This window comes from Leucopleurus acutus (assembly GCF_964270905.1).
Source record: "Leucopleurus acutus genome assembly, chromosome: 6".
Classification (NCBI taxonomy): Eukaryota; Metazoa; Chordata; class Mammalia; order Artiodactyla; family Delphinidae; genus Leucopleurus; species Leucopleurus acutus.
The window spans coordinates 75,435,267-75,455,015 of record NC_139149.1 but is presented as its reverse complement, the minus strand read 5'-3'; the positions used below and the strand labels follow the sequence as shown (position 1 = coordinate 75,455,015).

Below are 19,749 nucleotides of genomic sequence, written 5' to 3'. Positions count from 1 at the left end.
GTTGTGTTTACAGATTTGTCCTAGGAAGCCATAAAATCCAATATCTGAATCCAATATGGCCACCCAAAAGAACAAGAGCCGCCTCTTATTCTTCGCCCTTCATTGAAAGCACTGAAATGAACTAGAAACTCAGTTTTCCTCTTTAACTAGGAACATTGCCTTTAAAAAAATTTTTATTGCAAATGATGAACACTATGAAATTGGATGTCAGTTCTCACTAATGATTTTTTTAAGCTACAGAAATCAGTCACTGCTATATATATATTTTTACTTTTGTTGCTTGTTTCTATCAAATGCTTTCCCCTGGCCAGTGTGACAAATGTGTCCCCAATCCTCTGTGCAGACATTTTTCATCTCTCTGCAAGCTGAGACAAGATCAGTCCTTTGACTTAACCCCTCCCTTGGTAAATAGAACCAGAAAAGCATCTTTACACATGCCATTCTGGTCTCAGCATTTCTAATGTTAGCACGGAAGGAAAGGAAGTCAGAAGTAGTCTAATGACAATATGAACTTTTTGGACGGTTTACCACAGGTTAGAATACCTTTACACACTGAGTGCCACCATGGACGCAGTCAGGCATTTGTCTGTTGACCTGTACATTGACTTGCACCTTCTTCTGGGAGAGAAGTTGTTTGTTGGCCAGCATGGATGCTTCAAGTAAAATGAATGGCCATTCAATTGGTGTGATTTAAGAAATTATGAGATGTTTCCTCCACCTAAGATTATTTTCCCCGCCTTCCCCCCACCCCTTATACTGCCTGAGATTGCATCCTTATAGACTTGTTCCTATGAATTAACAAGCATCTGGGCCAAATCCCATAAGACACATTGTGATGGTGTCAGTCAGTACTCTTTGGCTTGACTTTAGCTGATTAGATCTTAGTTCTTCCCTGCTAACTCACTGAGGTGCAGGCACTTTGGAAATTAGAGTTTTGTTGGGTGGGTACTTGAGGCACTGCCCACAACTGGAAGTCTAGGTGGGGCACCATACAAGGGCACTCAGTGACTAGGGAAAAGGGAAGAGAGCCTACAGTTTGTATTAGTTTTCTAATGCTGCCATAACAAAATTATCTGCAAACTGGGTGACATAGGACAACAGAAATTTGTCTCACAGGTCTGGAGGCCAGAGTCCAAAATCAAGGTGTCAGCAGCAAATCCTCAAAGGTGCGCTAGGAAAGCATCAGTTCCAAGCCTCTCTTCTAGCTTCCGGTAGCCTCAGGTGTTCCTTGACATGGATGGCTATCTTCTCCCTATGTCCCTTCACATTGTCTTCCTTCTGTGTGTATCTCTGTGTCCAAATTTCAGATTTTTATAAGGACACCAGTCGTATTGAATTAGGGCCTCACTTAAGCTTGATTACTTCTATAAACCCCTATCCAAATAACGTCACAGGTACTGAACATTAAGAGTACATTATGTGAATTTGGGAGAGGACACAATTCAATCTGTAATAAAAGTATGTGTATGTGTTGGGCAGGGTCTGAGGGAGAAAGTATGTGAAGATACTTGAATACAGAACTTAACTAATTCACATTATGCCTTTGGTTGGCCCTGCCTGTTCAGTGACCTTGTGCATGAAGAAGCTTAGCTAGTTTAGGTGTGACCCGTGAAATCAAGAAAGTTAGCTGTTCAGGAGGATCAGGTGAATGTCAGAACTAAGAGAGTCAGGCAGCAGTCATGTTCAGAGCAGTCAGGAGGTCAGGAATCCAAGCAGATAAGACAAGGGTAGAGAAACAGAGCTTTTAGAAGCCATGAGAAGGCAAGAGATAAGATATCTAAAGAAGCATTTTTTCTCAGCTTTTATTATAAAAATGTTCAGACATATAAAAAAACTTAAAAGAATTGCACAGGAAACACCCGTACACCCAACACCTAGATTCTACAATTAATATGTTTCTATATTTGTTTTATCACTTCTCTATGCATCCCTGTATCTATACTAATCGTGCCTTTTTATTTTTTGTATTTCTGATGTTTTGACTAACAAATTCCTAGAGATGGTAAGTGACTAGTCTGCAAACTTGCCTTTCGTTTACTAACTAACCAATCCAGAGTCCACATCCCCACCACCTCCTCTGTGGGGCTTTCACCCTCAGGGCTGCTATTTCCCTGTCATAATCACCCCAGGGCCAGGTACCAGGCAATTAGAGCCCCTACATCTCAGAGCATGCTGAAATTAATCAAACCAGCCAATCCTAAACCTGCTTGCCCTTCCTTGCAATTCTTTGCCATGGAAGCCACAATCAAGGCTCTTGCCCACGTTTTCCCTGGCTCTGTCTGCCACCTAACCAGCCCTGGTACTTCTCCTTGTGGCCTGTGTGGCATGTCATGTCCCCTCCTCGTAAGGAGCAAACTATTTTTTCAGTGGCAGTTATCTCTTGGTCTATTGGCCTCACCATACCTGAATAATAATAAAACTTACATTTTAAAACACTATTCATTAATCTTACTCATTTGATACATTTGCTTGTTTTTTAAGTCATCTTTATTGAAGTATAATTTACCGTCAATAAAATTCACCTATTTAAAGCATACAATTGAGTTTTGTTAAAAACAAAACCAAAAAAACTGTCCAAAACTACCACAGCAATCACAATATAGAACATTTATGTTACCTAAAAAAATGTCCTCATATTCCTTTAGAGCCAATCTCATCTTCCCCATCAGCCCCTGAAAACCACTCATCAACTTTCTGTCATTTATAGTTTTGCATTTTCTAGAATTTTATATCAATGGTGTGTGCTCTTTTCTGTCCAGCTTCTTTAAATGAGCACAATAACACTTTTGAGATTCATCCATTTCGTTGCTTGTATCAACAATTCATTCCTTTTTATTGCTGTGTATTATTCCTTTGTATGGATGTACCATAATTTATCCATTCACCAGTTGATGGACATTTGGATTGTTTCCAATTTTGGGTTACTATGAATAAAGTTATAAACATTAAGTACAAATCTTTGTATGGACATATTTTTTTCTTTTCTCGTGAGTATATAAGAGTAAGATTGCTGGCTTATATAGTAAATGCATGTTTAATGTTACATGAAACTGTCCAGAGTAGCTGTACCATTTTGCATTTCCACAGCAATATATGAATTCCAAAGACTCTGCATTATTGATTGACAAGATTTGGTATTATTTGTCTTTGTAACTTGGGCATTCTGATGCATGTGTAGTGCTGTCCTGTTGTGGTTTTATTGCATTTCCCTAATGACTAATGATGTTGAGCATCTTTTAGATGTACTTATTTTCCATTAGAATACTTTTTTGTGTGAAATACGTCCATTTCTTTTTCCATTTTTAAATTTGGCTCTTTGCCTTATTAAGCTGTAAGAGTTCTTCGTATATCCTGGGTAAAAATCCTTTATCAGATATATGTTTTCCAAAAATTTTTTCCTAGTAAAGAAGCAATTCTTAAGTAGGAAATATCTGAGTTCAGAGGTGACAAAGGGTCCCAAGTCCAGTCAGTTGGGTGACTGAGGTCAACAAGTCAGTAATGAGAGTGCTGAATTATGAATCTCATTCAGAGGCAGAAGGTCTGGCCCTGCCATGGTTCTTTAACATACTTCTGGTTAGGAAGAACCACTTGCAGTGTATGAACAGCCCACTGTACATAGTTTGGGGTGACTCTGTCTGGAAGGAAAGAAATTATATGGAAAGGAAGGTAATGTCCATTTGCAGCAACATGAATGGACTTAGAGATTATCATACTAAGTGAAGTAAGTCAGAAAGAGAAAGACAAATACCGTATGATATCACTTATATATAGAATCTAAACTATGACACAAATGAACCTATCTACGAAACAGAAACAGACTCACAGACATAGAGAACAGACGTGTGGTTGCCAAGGGGGAGGAGAGGTGGAGGAGGTATGGATTGGGAGTTTTGGGTTAACAGATGCAAACTATTATGTATGGAATGAATGGGCAACAAGGTCCTACAGTATAGCACAGGGAACTATATTCAGTGTCCTGTGATGAACCATAATGGAAAAGAATATAAAAAAGAATGTATATATACATATGGCTGAATCACCCTGCTGTGCGGTAGAAGTTAACACAACATTGTAAATCAGCTATACTTCAATAATAAATAAATAAATAAATAAATAAGGAAAGCAATGTCAATTCTGGCCACCAGCAAGGAGTAGAATACCCTTTTATGGCATTTGCTGCAGGGCATTTGGGGAGCAAGGAGAAAGTAGAAGTCAGGAAAAAGAGGGGATTGGTAAGAAACTAACAGGAACTTGGGGGAAATGGGAATGCTGGCCACAGTATCCATGGAGAAGGTTAGCTTTCAGAGAGCAAGTCCTAATAAGAGAAAAGCAAATTCAGACCCATTCTGGGCAAACATTGGTAGTCCAAGGAAAGGCTAAGTCCAAGGTTAATGGAATGGTAAGATGAGGGAACATATTCAGAAGTCTAGAGCAGAGAGGGTAGAAGGATCAAGGAAGACAGGATACTTCCTGGAAATCTGTGGGGAAACAGAGCAGGAAGGAAGAAGAGGAAGACTTAGCTTCAAGGCACTAAAACACTGGTAGAAGGAAGAAGTGTTAGTCAGGTGACTCAGAAAAGAAAGGGCCCCTCCTCGGGTACCTGTCATCTTGACAAATACAGAGAAACCCCTGGCAGAAGATCCTAGAGAGGTAGCTTTACCTTCCCACAGTGGTATTAAGGTAGGTGCGGAAGCCTGCTTCTCAGTTAAGTCACTGCCTATTATGACTGTTTCCAAACCCCATTACTTTGTGAGATTAAAGAGGACTATCAGTGTGCAAATTTACTGACTTTTTAATTCCAGGAGAGGGGCAGCAGCAGGCTATTTGCCTGTTAGAAACATCAAGAATGAGGCCAGGGTCTGGGGCAGAAACTGAATGGCAGGTTGGGACAAGGGGAGCAAATCCATGACAATGTGCTGGCCAACCTGGTCTTTTATTATGATGTCAAGGAAGGATGGAACCTGAGGGGTCATAGCTCTGTGACTAGCATTCGCATACTACTTGTATGTTTTGATTCACCTTCCAGAAATGTTTTAATAGAAAACTTAGTGAGTTTTGTAGACAGAGCCTTAGCAAACATCCTACTCTGCAGTGTCTTAGGGCTGACTTTGCACACACGGAAGTCAGCCAGATCTCATGGGTGGGTCATTAAACTAGAATTATTTTCTTGGCACACTAGTACCTTAATGTGTGACCTTGACCTAAGGCAAGCCATCCACCTGTCAAGAGGAATGACCCCAGGGGTAAGGCCTTGCTGCCTCCACTTAAAAGACTATTCTTCAAGAAAGAATATAATCCCTTCTGGTTTCTACTTGTTTAAAAAGAATATTATGAGGATTCTAAAGATAATATCTGTGGAGGACTTTGAGCTGTTTCAATAAAAATTTTGTATAAATATAACTGAAGGAATTGTGGTAGACAAACATTGCGATATTGTAGATCAGCTTTGTATCTATATTCAGATTTTTTTAAACTTAGTTTGTGTCCAGAGATCTGCACAGGTATAGATAGCAAGTGTGTATTTAACTCAATCCCATCCTTTAAAACAAGGGCATGGAGCAGATTTTTATTAAAGCTCAGGGACCTGAACTGTAGGCTTCCCTCACAGTGAGAAGTAAAGCTAAGTGATTCCTGTGTGACAAATATTCTAATGAGAACTTTATATGTAGTATGAATTATTATAATACATCTTTCAGTGAAATGATTGTCAACCAATATTATTTCAAGTTATTTCAATGTTACTTCAAGTTCTATAGGTTTTACATAATTATCCATATAAAGGGCTTGGAATTTTCATGAAACATTCTAAGACATGATTTTAGTTCTAACAGTTTATCCTTGACATTAGTATTTAACTCAGAGAATGAGATCAAAGTGCTAAAATGAGATGTTCATGAACTTTGAAGGAGAAAAGATCATTGGGATTTCAAGTGTATGTGTGTGTGTGTGTTTCCTTTAAATTTTAAACATGAGGTGGTTATATAAAGGGGATTTCTAAAAGAGGAAAGGATGAAAATGGGCTGAACATTTCAAACAAAGTTCAGTGTAAAATCAGTAGTATATTCAGTGGGGCTGACAGGGAACAAAGTTGTGGAGGAGAAAGGAGAACAAGAAAATCAGGAAGCAGTAAAAATAATGATTGGGGTCAGGCGGTAACAATAAAATCAAAAAACTTGAATCTGACGGAAAAAACCATGGGTAGCTATAAAAGGGGCATTTGAAATAGGAAATGATGTGAGAGAAGAAGATAATTTTAGTATAGTTAAATGAGGTAGCAGCTATGGGTGTGAAGAGAGAGGATTAATTTTAAATGTGTCTCAGAAGTAAGAGAAAAAATGTTTTGAGGGGTGGGGGAGGATTGATGAGAAAAACCTGGTTGAGTGTTGTATGGTTATTTCAAGCAAAAGTCTTCCTAGAGTGTTATGGCCATTTTTGGACACTGGGCTCTCATAGGAGCATTGATGAACTGGAGGTCATTCAAGACACCAGTGTGGTGAAAAATGTGTCAATGGTGCCTCCACCTAGGGAGTTAAGGTGACATGGCAGCTCTCCTCGAACATCTGCCAATGGAAGAAAGATCACACTTGGCTCTAAATTGTTCAAAAGCAAGAAATAGACCCATGGAAAGTTAGAGGGAAGCAGATCTTGCTGAAGGTAATGTTCTGCCAATTAGATGTGCCCCTGTAACAGAATGGGCTATTATAAAGTAATGTTTCCCATCTTTGCAAGTATTCAAGCAGAGGATATTCAATAACCTGACTAACTAATAATAGAATGGTTTCTTTTATCTTAAAATGTCCTTTCTGACTGGAGGAACATGTGGTTTGTGGACAGTGAATTCAGGTCCTAACAGCCGTGATGCTGCGCTCTGATCTTCTTCCCCGGGGACTACTTTCCCAGCACCCCACCCCCACCCCCCGCCAGGAGGAAAGGAAGACAGACATGCTTGTGATGACTGTCACTTTGTCACATTCCATTGGCTGGTGTGTTCAGTGTCAGCTACTGCTTTTTACTTCTCCTTACCTATTATTAATTCTGGGCCCCCAGCAAAAGTTTCTGAAGGCCTTTTCTCCTCCTTATTAATTATAACATGATATCAGTCAGGGTCCAAGCAAAAACAGACAAGCAGTCAAACTGGGTAATTTGAGGAGAGTTTAATAAAGGAGCTGCTTACAAAAGTGTGGGCAGGGTTTACAGAAACTAGCAAGGTATGGTGGTGCAGTCCCCCAGGACTTGTGTAATGGGAGCCTTTACCACTCCAGGCCTGAAGATCAAGGGATGGAGCTGTTTCAGACCCTGGAGAGGGTGGTTATATGGAGAGGACTGCCTGAAAGGAAAGTTTGCAGCCAATGCACAGCAGGAGAGCCAGGGGAAGAAATAGCCCAGCCTCACTCTTCTGCTGCTGCCTCCCACTGCCAAACCTGACAATGAGCTGGGCAGGAAGGGAGTAGGCTGACATCTGTATGGGTTAGCCTCCTGGGGCACAGAGCAGGGTGGAGCTGAGGAGAGACTGAGTCTGGAGGGGCTAATGGAAGAAACCACAGAAAGTAAATTCTTTTCTAAGGTATGGCTGGTGCTTGAGCAGTATTTATACTGTTAGGAATGCAGCAGTGTGTCTTGGAAGAGCTCAGGGCCTCAACCCTCTGCTAACCACCATGAGTGCATGCCTGCCAAGGTTACAGCTCTCTGCAGGGATTTTCCTGATGGTCAGTGTTTAGTGCCCTCCACCTTCAAGGAAAGGGCACATAGTAATTTTATAGAAAGGAGGACACGCATGTAGAAGTCCTTCATTTTAGTTAAGTATTAGTTTCCCCATCTTGGAGCAGAAGAGAAATGCCTAGACAGAAAGGCAGGCTTTCTATGAAGTAATTGAAGCCAAAGCTTGAGACCTCTTTCTTGCCTGGATCTCTGTGAGCACTGGGGGTTGAGAATGTTCTAAGTGGAGAGAGAAGTCAGAAAAAAGGGATCTGGACTTCCAAGCCTCCTGTAATTTGTCAGGAATCCTTTTCTTATCCTATAAATATTCAATTTTGTACCTAACTTTCTATTTGTAATTTTATATTCTTTTTCTTAAAAAGGATCAACCAAATAATATCAGCTTTAGCCCCCACAAGACCGGGATCCACTTTACCTGCGTGGAATTTTAATTATACTCAAACTAGGTCAGATGTCAGTTTATAATGTAGGGATGTGGGTGGCTTTGGTATGGAGAGTCAAAGGGAATTTGTATGGAAGCACGTGGAAAGTATATGCACAAGAGAGAATGAGCATATGTGCAGGTGGTACCTGTGGATAAAAGAATGGCTCCCAGCTACTAGCAAATGAGCATCAAGGAATCAAAGTTTACCCTTTGACACCTTTTCACTGCTTCTCCATCTCTCCCTTTCATGTTAGTGTTCCTTGAACACACATTTTACCTGAGACATCCATCTCTTAACCACATCTAGGGCTTTGAGTCTCTTTACAACTTTGTTCCCCTTCCCCTTGCACCGCTTCCATCCCTAGAAGCTGCCATTCTCAACTAGAGAGGGCAAGTAAATTGCCCAAGGTTATAGATTGGTAAGGGTCTCAGCAGTGTTTGAATTCAGGTGTCTCTATCTTGGAATCTGTATTCTTAACCACTGTGCTAGTGCTTCTCAAAACATGGGCCATTGACCAGCTGCATCAGGGTCACCTGGGGGTGCCTGTTAAAGTGCAGATTCCTGGGTCCCACTTCATATCTGCTTAAATGATGAAAAGCAGCCTGTTTTATGCAGATCTAGTGAAGGAATATTCTAAGCAGAGAGAACAGCAACTGCTGAGATGGGAATAAGCAAGGACCAGAATGAAGGCCAGTGAGGCTGGAGCACAAGGAGACCAGAGAGACGGAGAGGGCCAGATCATGGGGATCCAGAGGCTTTGGATATTTCACTTAGTTAAACAGGAAGCTCCAGGTCAGTTGTAAGAAGAGATGAGTAATAATCCCTGCCTTACATTTTAACAGATGGCAGCTGCCCACTAAAGAGCTGTAGAGTTGTGGAGTTGCTGCAGGGAAGCAGCCGCCCAGACAGAGCATCTCTCTGCATCAAGAGAGGCCATGGGGCTTCCCTCGTGGCGCAGTGGTTAAGAGTCCGCCTGCCGATGCAGGGATCGCGGGTTCGTGCCCCGGTCCGGGAAGATCCCACATGCCGCAGAGCGGCTGGGTCCGTGAGCCATGGCCGCTAAGCCTGCGCATCCAGAGCCTGTGCTCCGCAACGGGAGAGGCCACAACAGTGAGAGGCCCGCGTACCGAAAAAAAAAAGAGAGAGAGAGAGAGGCCATGGATGAATTCTTGTCATTGGAATGGGAGCAGGAGCAATTTATGCATCACTCTTGGGCAAAAATATCAAAGGAGTAGATGTACCTGCTTCATTCTCTCTTCCCCCTTCTACCAGCTAGATGGATGTTAACTTCATGTATTGAAGATAATTGTGCTTTGCCCTGTCCCCGCCTGGCACTGACAAGGAACTCTTATATGGGACTATTAGGTGAGCTAGAAATAAAACGCATGTTACTCAGATTTGGGGGTTTCCTTGTTACAGTAGCTACTGTTACCTTAAACAATGCAAGTCACATGACTTACGCTTTGCCAGGATCATGTTGGCTGCTGTATGGAGAATAGCTTGGAAGTGCTAGGGGGTGGCAGCAAAGGTGAGAGCAGGGAGACCAGTTAAGTAGTCCTAATGGGACTGATGATGACTTAGATTTGGTTGGCGGCATCGCAGTGGTGTAAAGTGGAGATACTAGGACTATTTTGGAAAAATTTTCTCTGAAACCAGCAAGGTATGTGGATGGATTGGATGTTGGGTGTACCAGTAGAGCAAAACCAAGGACTGTGTGGTTTGCAGCTTGAACTCACTGAAAAATCAGATTCCATTTTTTTCAGATGGAGACCAGAACTTTCAAAAATCTCCTCTGCTTACAGTTCTCTTAGTCAACTCAGTTCACTCTGAACGATCCAGCTGTGGCCCTTAGACCACATTATTTATCACTTGTGGTCTCATCCATACTCTAAAGACCCCACGTATATTTCATGTGTTGACGCTAAAAGAAAAGCTTGGCCTACACTCTCTCAGCCTGAACAACTGACAACTTGATAAAAAGAAACTTGTAAACATGAAAAATGGCAATTTTAACCTCACATGGGTTTGATTTACTTTGCTCATTCTTATCATGCTGGAGGACAGATAGAGAAGGATTGTGTTTTTCACGTCTGCAGTTGGGAAATAAGGTGATGGTGCTAATCATAGGGTTTCTGTTAGTTCTGGGCTGACCTTGAGTTGGAGCATGGTTACAACACACTTTATGACCATAACAGCTCTGACAGGATTTATGTTTATTGCTTCCCTTCCCCTCTGTGTCCTCTGAATGTGGGTCTACTCAGTGTCACAGTGTCTCAGGGCAGGACTCTGTCTATCTCATTCTGCACTGGGCTTCACTTGCCATGGTGCCTTTGACAGAGCTGAGTAACTAGGACCTTTGAAAAATAATGCCCTGTGAAAGAGGGACATGGTACAGGAAAGAGAAGTAATATGAATGAAAGAGAGAGATGAGTAGATGTGAAAAAATGGGGAAAAAGATATGATAGTTGGTCATTTATTTATCAGTTAACCAAAGAGAGTATATATCAGGGTTTTACTTTAAGACCTTTGCTTCACTGTTGTACGAGTTCAATCGGGAAGCATTAGATACGGCCCTTAATCTTAGGAGGTTTGCAGTCCAATCACAGATACTCAACGCAGATGGAACAATGATTCTCTAACAGGATTAGACCACACTAGTAATGCTTTAGGGCTTGGAGATGAAGCTGCTTTGTCAGCCTGGAGTGGTCAGCCTATGATAGTTTTCCCCATGGGCCCCAGGAGGGGTGGCTATTTCATTTGGAACATGGTCATGGGAGGAGCCCTGTGTCTACCTGGGGACAGTAAAAGAGAACCCCTAGAAAGGTCAGATACCTGGAGCTGGTCCCAAAAGACAGGCTTTGCATGTGAATACATATTATGTTTTAGGGGAAGTCCTGTAGTTTGTTCCTTCACTTCTGACTGCCATTATTAGTACTTGAGTCCTCTGTGATCATCACTGCCATCCATAAGCATGTGTAAGTGGAACTAAGCCAAATCCCCAGCTGTGAGATAGTTTGTCCCTTCAATCATAGGGAAGAAGAAGATTGAGGGTGAAGGGAGAAGGTAAAGAAAGGGGAAGCTCATTAAATATCCCTTGAAAAGCTATTTCTGCTGATCCATCACTTCCTATTCTCCCATCCATGCCCTTGTCTCTTCCTTTCTCATATACTCTATAATTCTCTGTTTCTAGCCCAGTCACTGAGAATTGAATATGAGTGGTTCTGTAACCAACCAAGTGAGAGAAATGAGCAGTAGTATTGACTATATAAAGACTTTTGTTCATTCATTCATTCACTCATGGTGTCTAATCCAAAGATGAAGAAGACACAATCCTTGTCGTCAAACTGCTCTACCTGTGAAAACCATAATAGTTAATGAGGTAGCAAAAGTGTGAGAACAAGGTACTCTGGATGCAACAAGGAGTGACCAATTAGTCCTGTGGGTGTGTCTTTTCATCTGTGTGTCTGTGTGTTGTATGCAAGCAGACTATGACAAAAGGCAAGTTTCACAAAGGACATGATATTAGAGGACTTTTGAAAGTTGAGTCAGAATTCATCGTGCAGAGAAGGGGGAAAGGCAGAGGAGAGGAAGGACAGGAAATAGCTTGTGAAAAGGCATTATAGTCTATTAAGTCAAGGAATTCTGTCCTTAGGATATTCTTGGCTGAAGAAATCAGGATGTGTCATCATACCATAATATAATGATCTACCAATAGCAGTAATGACCTATATTGTAACCGTGGAATCTCCCACTGGTGTCATTAGTGATGTGAGCTGCAAACGTGAACATATCCTGTCATAAAGTTATTTGCAACATAAGGCAGCCTTTACACTTTGTTTTATCTGCTTTAGTTTTATTTTCAACCAATAATTTGTTAAATGTACCATTTACCAGGTATAATGTAGTTGATTTGCTACAAATGAAAAGTTGGAAAAATTGATGGTAAATAATCTACACAAAACTCAGATAAAACCATTTGAGTCTCCCACTAGATGGCATAGGAAGAACTTAGAATAGCATAATACCTAATTCTCATACTAGACTCCATAAAAAGTTTTTATTTCTACAGTTGCATAATTCTGAGCATTTACTCCTAAAAGCAAATACTCTATAAATAACATCTCTATAATTATATTTCTTTATTAACAATGATTTAAAGTAGGTAATAAATGTATGTGGTTTAAAATTCATAGCAAATAGGAGAATATGGTGAAAGTTTATTAAACTCTTTTTTTAAATAGATTAAAACCATACTTTTTCCATCAAACTGCTTTTTGTAATTCATTCTTAGTTTTTGTAGGCTAGCATTTTTCCAAATGGGTTCTTGGGAAGCCCAAGTCAGAGTTTATCTGAGTGACATCACTCTCACAGATTCCTGACTTGGGAAAGAAAATAAAAGTTAATAATTCTGTATTATTGTGACTCTGGAAGACAAGGCACTATCACCCATGACCTACAGACTTTTTAGAGCCATCAAGAGTGAAGCAATACATATTTACTGATTAGGAGTAAGGGATAATTATCATGTGACCTGTGTAAGTCAGTCCACATTACTTTAAGAACACTAATAAGTATTGCCCAAGGTAAAAAGAAACCCTACCAACACTATTCTCTAACACTTGGCCATTAATAACAGTACCTGTCTAATCCCCATACAATTACTCAAAACATGGAGTCCTAATAAATTTCCTCTTCACATGAACTTCACCCAAACCCTAGTCTGACTCTACGAATGTTGATGGAATGTGATTTTTGATAAGCTACCATAAGTGAATTGTGTGTAGACAAAGCTGTATCTGGAAAATACACATCAGGGCACAAACTTCCCCAAACTCCTAGTCCTGAGTTACCTGGAGTAGAGCTACATTGGATGGGAACCCAAGTCTTGGAATGACTTCTTAGTCATGACTACAAAGCCAAATAAATTTATCTTCCAATTAAACTCATCAATTGATATAACTGGTAGTATAGCACCACAAGGATTCCATTCAATACATATTTATTGAATGACTTCTTTGTGCAACACTCTGTGCTGAATCCTGAGCTAACTTCAACAATCTGGCTCTATAACACTGGGGCAGCAGATAAGGAGGAAGGAATAGTGTCCCCTTCAAGAGTGGTCTTTTACTGTAGCAAGAGCCTCATAAATCACTGTGGTTTGCCACACTAGAATCAAAAGGACACTTAACTTGAACCACAGTGCCCCCTGGCCATTATAAGTGATATTCTACTTAACCAGTGAAGAGTTCTCACTGAATGTAGAGTACTGCTCAATTCTATTCAAGTAGTTACAGCAAGTGGGAGCAGAACAACTGATTTCTGCTGGATCTCAGGGCAGTGCTCCTAATGCAAGATTTTTTTCACACTGTGTTAAAAAATGGATCCCTTATTGAATCAAGTATCTTTTACGACCACAACACTATAAGACTAGATATCAATTACAGGAAAAAAAACTGTAAAAATTACAAACACATAGAGGCTAAACAATACACTACTAAATAACCAAGAGATCACTGAAGAAATCAAAAAGGAAGTCAAAAAATACCTAGAAACCAATGACAATGAAAACATGATGACCCAAAACCTATGGGATGCAGCAAAAGCAGTTCTAAGAGGGAAATTTATAGCAATACAATCCTACCTCAAGAAACAAGAAAAATCTCAAATAAACAACCTAACCTTACACCTAAAGCAATTAGAGAAAGAAGAACAAAAAATACCCCAAAGTTAGCAGAAGGAAAGAAATCATACAGATCAGATCAGAAATAAATGAAAAAGAAATGAAGGAAATGATAGCAAAGATCAATAAAACTAAAAGCTGGTTCTTTGAGAAGATAAACAAAATTGATAAACCATTAACCAGACTCATCAAGAAAAAAAGGGAGAAGACTCAAATGAACAGAATTGGAAATGAAAAGGAAAAGTAACAACTGACACTGCAGAAGTACAAAGGGTCATGAGAGATTACTACAAGCAACTATATGCCAATAAAATGAACAACCTGGAAGAAATGGACAAATTCTTAGAAAAGTACAACCTTCCAAGACTGAAACAGGAAGAAAGAGAAAATATAAACAGACCAATCACAAGCACTGAAATTGAAACTGTGATTAAAAATCTTCCAACAAACAAAAGCCCCGGACCAGATGGCTTCACTGGTGAATTCTATCAAACATGTAGACAAGAGCTAACACCTATCCTTCTCAAACTCTTCCAAAATATAGCAGAGGGAGGAACACTCCAAAACTCATTCTACAAGTCCACCATCACTGATACCAAAACCAGACAAAGATGTCACAAAAAAAGAAAACTACAGACCCATATCACTGATGAACATAGATGCAGAAATTCTCAACAAAATACTAGCAAACAGAATCCAACAGCACATTAAAAGGATCCTACACCATGATCAATTGGGGTTTATCCCAGGAATGCACGGATTCTTCAATGTATGCAAATCAATCAATGTGATAAACCATATTCACAAATTGAAAGATAAAAACCATATGATCATCTCAATAGATGCAGAAAAAGCTTTTGACAAAATTCAACACCTATTTACGATCAAAACCCTCCAGGAAGTAGGCACAGTGGGAACTTACCTTACTTGCCATATATGACAAACCCACAGCCAACATCGTTCTCAATGGTGAAAAACTGAAACCATTTCCACTAAGATCAGGAAGAAGACAAGGTTGCCCACTCTCACCACTATTATTCAGCATAGTTTTGGAAGTTTTAATCACAGCAATCAGAGAAGAAAAAGAAATAAAAGGAATCCAAATCAGAAAAGAAGTAAAACTGTCACTGTTTGCAGATGATGTGAAACTATACATAGAGAATCCTACCAGAGATGCTACCAGAAAACTACTAGAGTTAATCAATGAATTTGGCAAAGTAGCAGGATACAAAATTAATGCACAGAAATCTCTTGCATTCCTATACACTAATGATGAAAAATCTGAAAGAGAAATTAAGGAAACACTCCCATTTACCATTGCAACCAAAAGAATAAAATAGCTAGGAATAAACCTACCTAAGGAGACAAAAGAACTGTATGCAAAAAACTATAAGACACTGATGACAGAAATTAAAAATGATACAAACAGATGGAGAGATATACCATGTTCTTGGATTGAAGAATCAACATTGTGAAAGTGACTATACTACCCAAAGCCATCTACAGATTCAATGCAATCCCTGTCAAACTACCAATGGCAGTTTTCACAGAACTAGAACAAAAAATCTTAAAATTTCTATGGAAACACAAAAGACCACGAATAGCCAAAGCAATCTTGAGAAAGAAAAACAGAGCTGGAGGAATCAGACTCCCTGACTTCATACTATACTACAAAGCTACAGTAATCAAGAAAGTATGGTACTCGCACAAAAACAGAAATACAGATCAGTGGAACAGGATAGAAAGTCCAGAGATAAACCTATGCACATATGGTCACCTTATCTTTGATAAAGGAGGCAGGAATGTACAGTGGAGAAAGGACAGCACCTCTTCAATAAGTGGTGCTGGGAAAACTGGACAGGTACATGTAAAAGTATGAGATTAGATCACTCCCTAACACCATACACAAAAGTAAGCTCAAAATGGATTAAAGACCTAAATGTAAGGCCAGACACTATAAAACTCTTAGAGAAAGAACACTCTTTGACATAAATCACAGCAAGATCCTTTTTGACCCACCTCCTAGAGAAAGGGAAATAAAAACAAAAATAAATAAATGGGACCTAATGAAGCTTAAAAGATTTTGCACAGCAAAGGAAAACATAAACAAGATGAAAAGACAACCCTCAGATGGGAAAAAATATTTTCAAACGAAGCAACTGACAAAGGATCAATCTCCAAAATATACGAACAGCTCAAGCAGCTCAATATGAAAAAAAAAAGCAACCCAATCCAAAAATGGGCAGAAGACCTAAATAGACATTTCTCCAAAGAAGACATACAGCTGGCCAACAAACACATGAAAGGATGCTCAACATCACTAATCATTAGAGAAATGCAAATCAAAATTACAATGAGGTATCATCTCACACCAGTCAGAATGGCCATGATTAAAAAATCTACAAACAATAAATGCTGGAGAGGGTGTGGAGAAAAGCGAACCCTCTTGTACTGTTGGTGGGAATGTAAATTGATACAGCCACTATGGAGAACAGTATGGAGGTTCCTTAAAAAACTAAAAATAGAACTACCATATGACCCAGCAATCCCACTACTGAGAAAACCATAATTCAAAAAGAGTCATGTACCACAATGTTCATTTCAGCACTATTTACAATAGCCAGGACATGGAAGCAACCTAAATGTCCATCAACAGATGAATGGATAAAGAAGATGTGACACATATATACAGTGGAATATTACTCAACCATAAAAAGAAAGGAAATTGAGTTATTTGTAGTGAGGTGGATGGACCTATAGTCTGTCATACAGAGTGAAGTAAGTCAGAAAGAGGAAAACAAATACCGTATGCTAACACATATATATGGAATGTAAAAAAAAAGGTTCTGAAGAACCTAGGGGCAGGACAGGAATAAAGATGCAGATGTAGAGAATGGACTTGAGGACACGGGGAGAGGGAAGGGTAAGCTGGGAAGAAGTGAGAGAGTGGCATGGACATATATACACTACCAAATGTAAAATAGATAGCTAGTGGGAAGCAGCCGCATAGCACAGGGAGATCAGCTTGTTGCTTTGTGACCACCTAGAGGGGTGGGAGAGGGAGGGTGGGAGGGAGATGCAAGAGGGAGGGGATATGGGGATATATGTATACATATAGCTGATTCACTGTTATACAGCAGAAACTAACACACCACTGTAAAGCAATTATACTCCAATAAAGATGTTAAAAAAAAAAAAAGGATGCCTTTCTTCAGAATCTCCAGGAGTACTTCTCTTAATGCAGATCCCTGGGCCCAACAGGAGATCACTGAATCACAACTCTGGATTGCTTGACCAGGAAGCCAGAGCTGAAAACATGAGTGAACCCATTTCCAAGCACACTTGAGACCACCATGGACACTCCACGAATCACAGGGAGATTTGAAGAACTCAAGATGTGAGTTCCTAAGCATGTCCAGAAACATCACAGTTTGGGCCTTGACATTAATGTGATCTCATTTTCTGTTGTTGATCTTAGATAAGGATCAATTTATAAGTGTCTTCTCTGAGAATGAACAGAGGGAATTAATTGACTGAAGGCGCTGAGTATGGTTTCTACTTAAAGAGTTTTTTTACTGGAAAGTATTTAGCTGAGATGCTTCATTTCATCATTAAGGTTTTTGTTTGTTTGTTTGTTTTTATGGGAGGAGTGGCTCTGTATTAGTTATGTTCTGCTGCATAAAAATATTATTCCAGAACAAAGGTGAGATACTCGGAAACTGTGAGATAGGAACCTGGAAGCAGACTGGCTAGGTGGTTCTGTCCCAGGGTCTCTCCTGAGGCTGCAGTCAGATGACAGCCAGGGCTGGGGGCATCTAAAGGCTTGAGCAGGGCTGGAGGCTGTCCAAGATGACTCCCTCACATGGTGACTGGCAGGTGGGCTCAGTTCTCTGCCATGTGGACTTCACAGAGCAGTTTACAACACAGCAGCTGACTTCTCTCAAACTGAATGATGAGGGGGGACAGAGAAGAAGGGGGCACCATCCAGACAAAATTCCCAATGTGTTTTAGGCTTAGTATCAGAAGTGACACACCCTCACACACCCACACCTCCATTGGTCATACAGATGGACCAGGTTCAGTGTGGCCATAGGGCTACACCAGCCCCAGGAGGCCATCTTGGAAGCTGGCTACCACAGGCTCTGAGAAAAAATACATTCAAGATGGCCTGATGCTTTTAATGTACCAATTTATATTTCCATTTCAGGGTTTTGGGATAAGGAATGGATACAGAGAAAATAAACCAAACCCAAAACATGAGGCAGTTATCAAGTGCAGGAAAAATAAGAGGTTGTACAAAAAAGGAGATGTAATCACATTACATTACTCAGCTTTGAGTAGTATGTGCAAAGAAAGAATAACGCAGACATTGAATTCTGATTCAATGAAAATGAGAAGATGGGTGGAAGGAAAGTGTATGAGAGGCTATGTGAGAGGGGACGAACTCTCAAGCCCCATGGCAGAAAGTCAATGGATAATTTCTAAATCTGCGGGCTCTTCTGAGACTCCCTGGGGGCACGGCTTTGGCCTCTGTGCCTCTTGCTCCTTTCAGCCGCAAAGCAGGGGCCCCTTGGACTCCCAGGGTCCTGCGAATGTAGTGGGGAGCGGATGTCAGCCTGGTGCAGGGGCTCCAGGATCTGAAACTTGCAGCAGCCATGGCTCAGGCGCACGGCTGCCTTCAGGCTCATTTTGTGGCCCACAGAGACATAGAGGGGCTTGGTGCTGTGGTCATGGCTCTTCAGCGCCATGCCCAGGATGGTCCCAGAACCTCCCATCAGAGGAAATGAGTCTCCTCCAGCCTTCAGGAGCCGTATCTTCTTCTTGTGCAGAGCGTTGTTCTCCAGCCCGTCCACCTGCAGGAGTTTCTTAGCCACCCCGATGCTGGACAGGTATGTGAGGACACCAAGGTGGCAGGCCACCCCAAAGCCTCGGTGGTGGAGCACCCCATTTCCATCCACAAAAAGGACCTGGGGCATGAGGCGGGGCTCCTTCTGCCACAGCCACTGTACCACGTCCACCAGGAAGGGCACCTCTTGGAAGGCCAGGAAGCCTGACACACAGGGGCCTGTCAGGCTCACCATGCGACAGTCCTCATACATCACCTCGAGCACAGGGTAGCTGAGCACCACCAGGGAGGCACAGGCGCTGACACCGTCGCCCTTCACAAAGGACACGTCCACGCCCCCGACCCTCTGCAGGCCTGAAAAGGCGGGGTCTCGTTGCCACGCCTCCGTGTCCCGGTCCACGACAAGGGTCTTTAACAGGACTTGCTCCAGTTTCCAGAGCGACAGTGTTTCCTCTGGCAGCCTCCCAGCCGCCTTTCGGGCCATGGCACGGCCCTCCATCATTAAGTTTTTTGGTTTTTGGTTTTTGTTTTTTTGCGGTACGCAGGCCTCTCACTGTTGTGGCCTCTCCCGTTGCGGAGCACAGGCTCCAGACGCGCAGGCTCAGCAGCCATGGGTCACGGGCCCAGCCGCTCCGCGGCATGTGGGATCTTCCCGGACCGGGGCATGAACCCGTGTCCCCTGCATCGGCAGGCTTACTCTCAACCACTGCGCCACCGGGGAAGCCCCATCATTAAGTTTTAATACCAGCAAAAGGTGATGAGGCTCTTCCACTGCCTGGTTTTCCCTAACTCATAGAACTTAAAGCATAGAACTATCAAAAGTCAAAATGCAGAGGAACACCAACATGGAGTCCCCACATGTGCTGGTAAATGTTGCTTCAAAGCAGAATTAAGTTTAGGGAACATGTATAGAAAGGTCAGAAACAGAGTTTTTTTTTCTTTTATGTTTGTTGGTATATATGTGTGTGTGTGTGTGTGTGTGTGTGTGTGTGTGTGTGTGTGTGTAAAGGACATAGTTTCTGCAATAAGTCCAACATTATGCTGGAAATTTAAATGTTTTATTTCCTAATTATCATAATAGC

The 19,749-nt window shown here is 41.2% G+C and overlaps 1 pseudogene across 1 annotated transcript; it reads right to left on the bottom strand.

Annotated features, from left to right (window-relative positions):
• Positions 1-18,288: 18,288 nt before the first annotated feature.
• Positions 18,289-19,346, bottom strand: LOC309963287 (endonuclease V-like; annotated as a pseudogene). Its single transcript has one exon. The product of its transcript is annotated as an endonuclease V-like (transcript).
• Between the last annotated feature and the right edge of the window lie 403 nt (positions 19,347-19,749).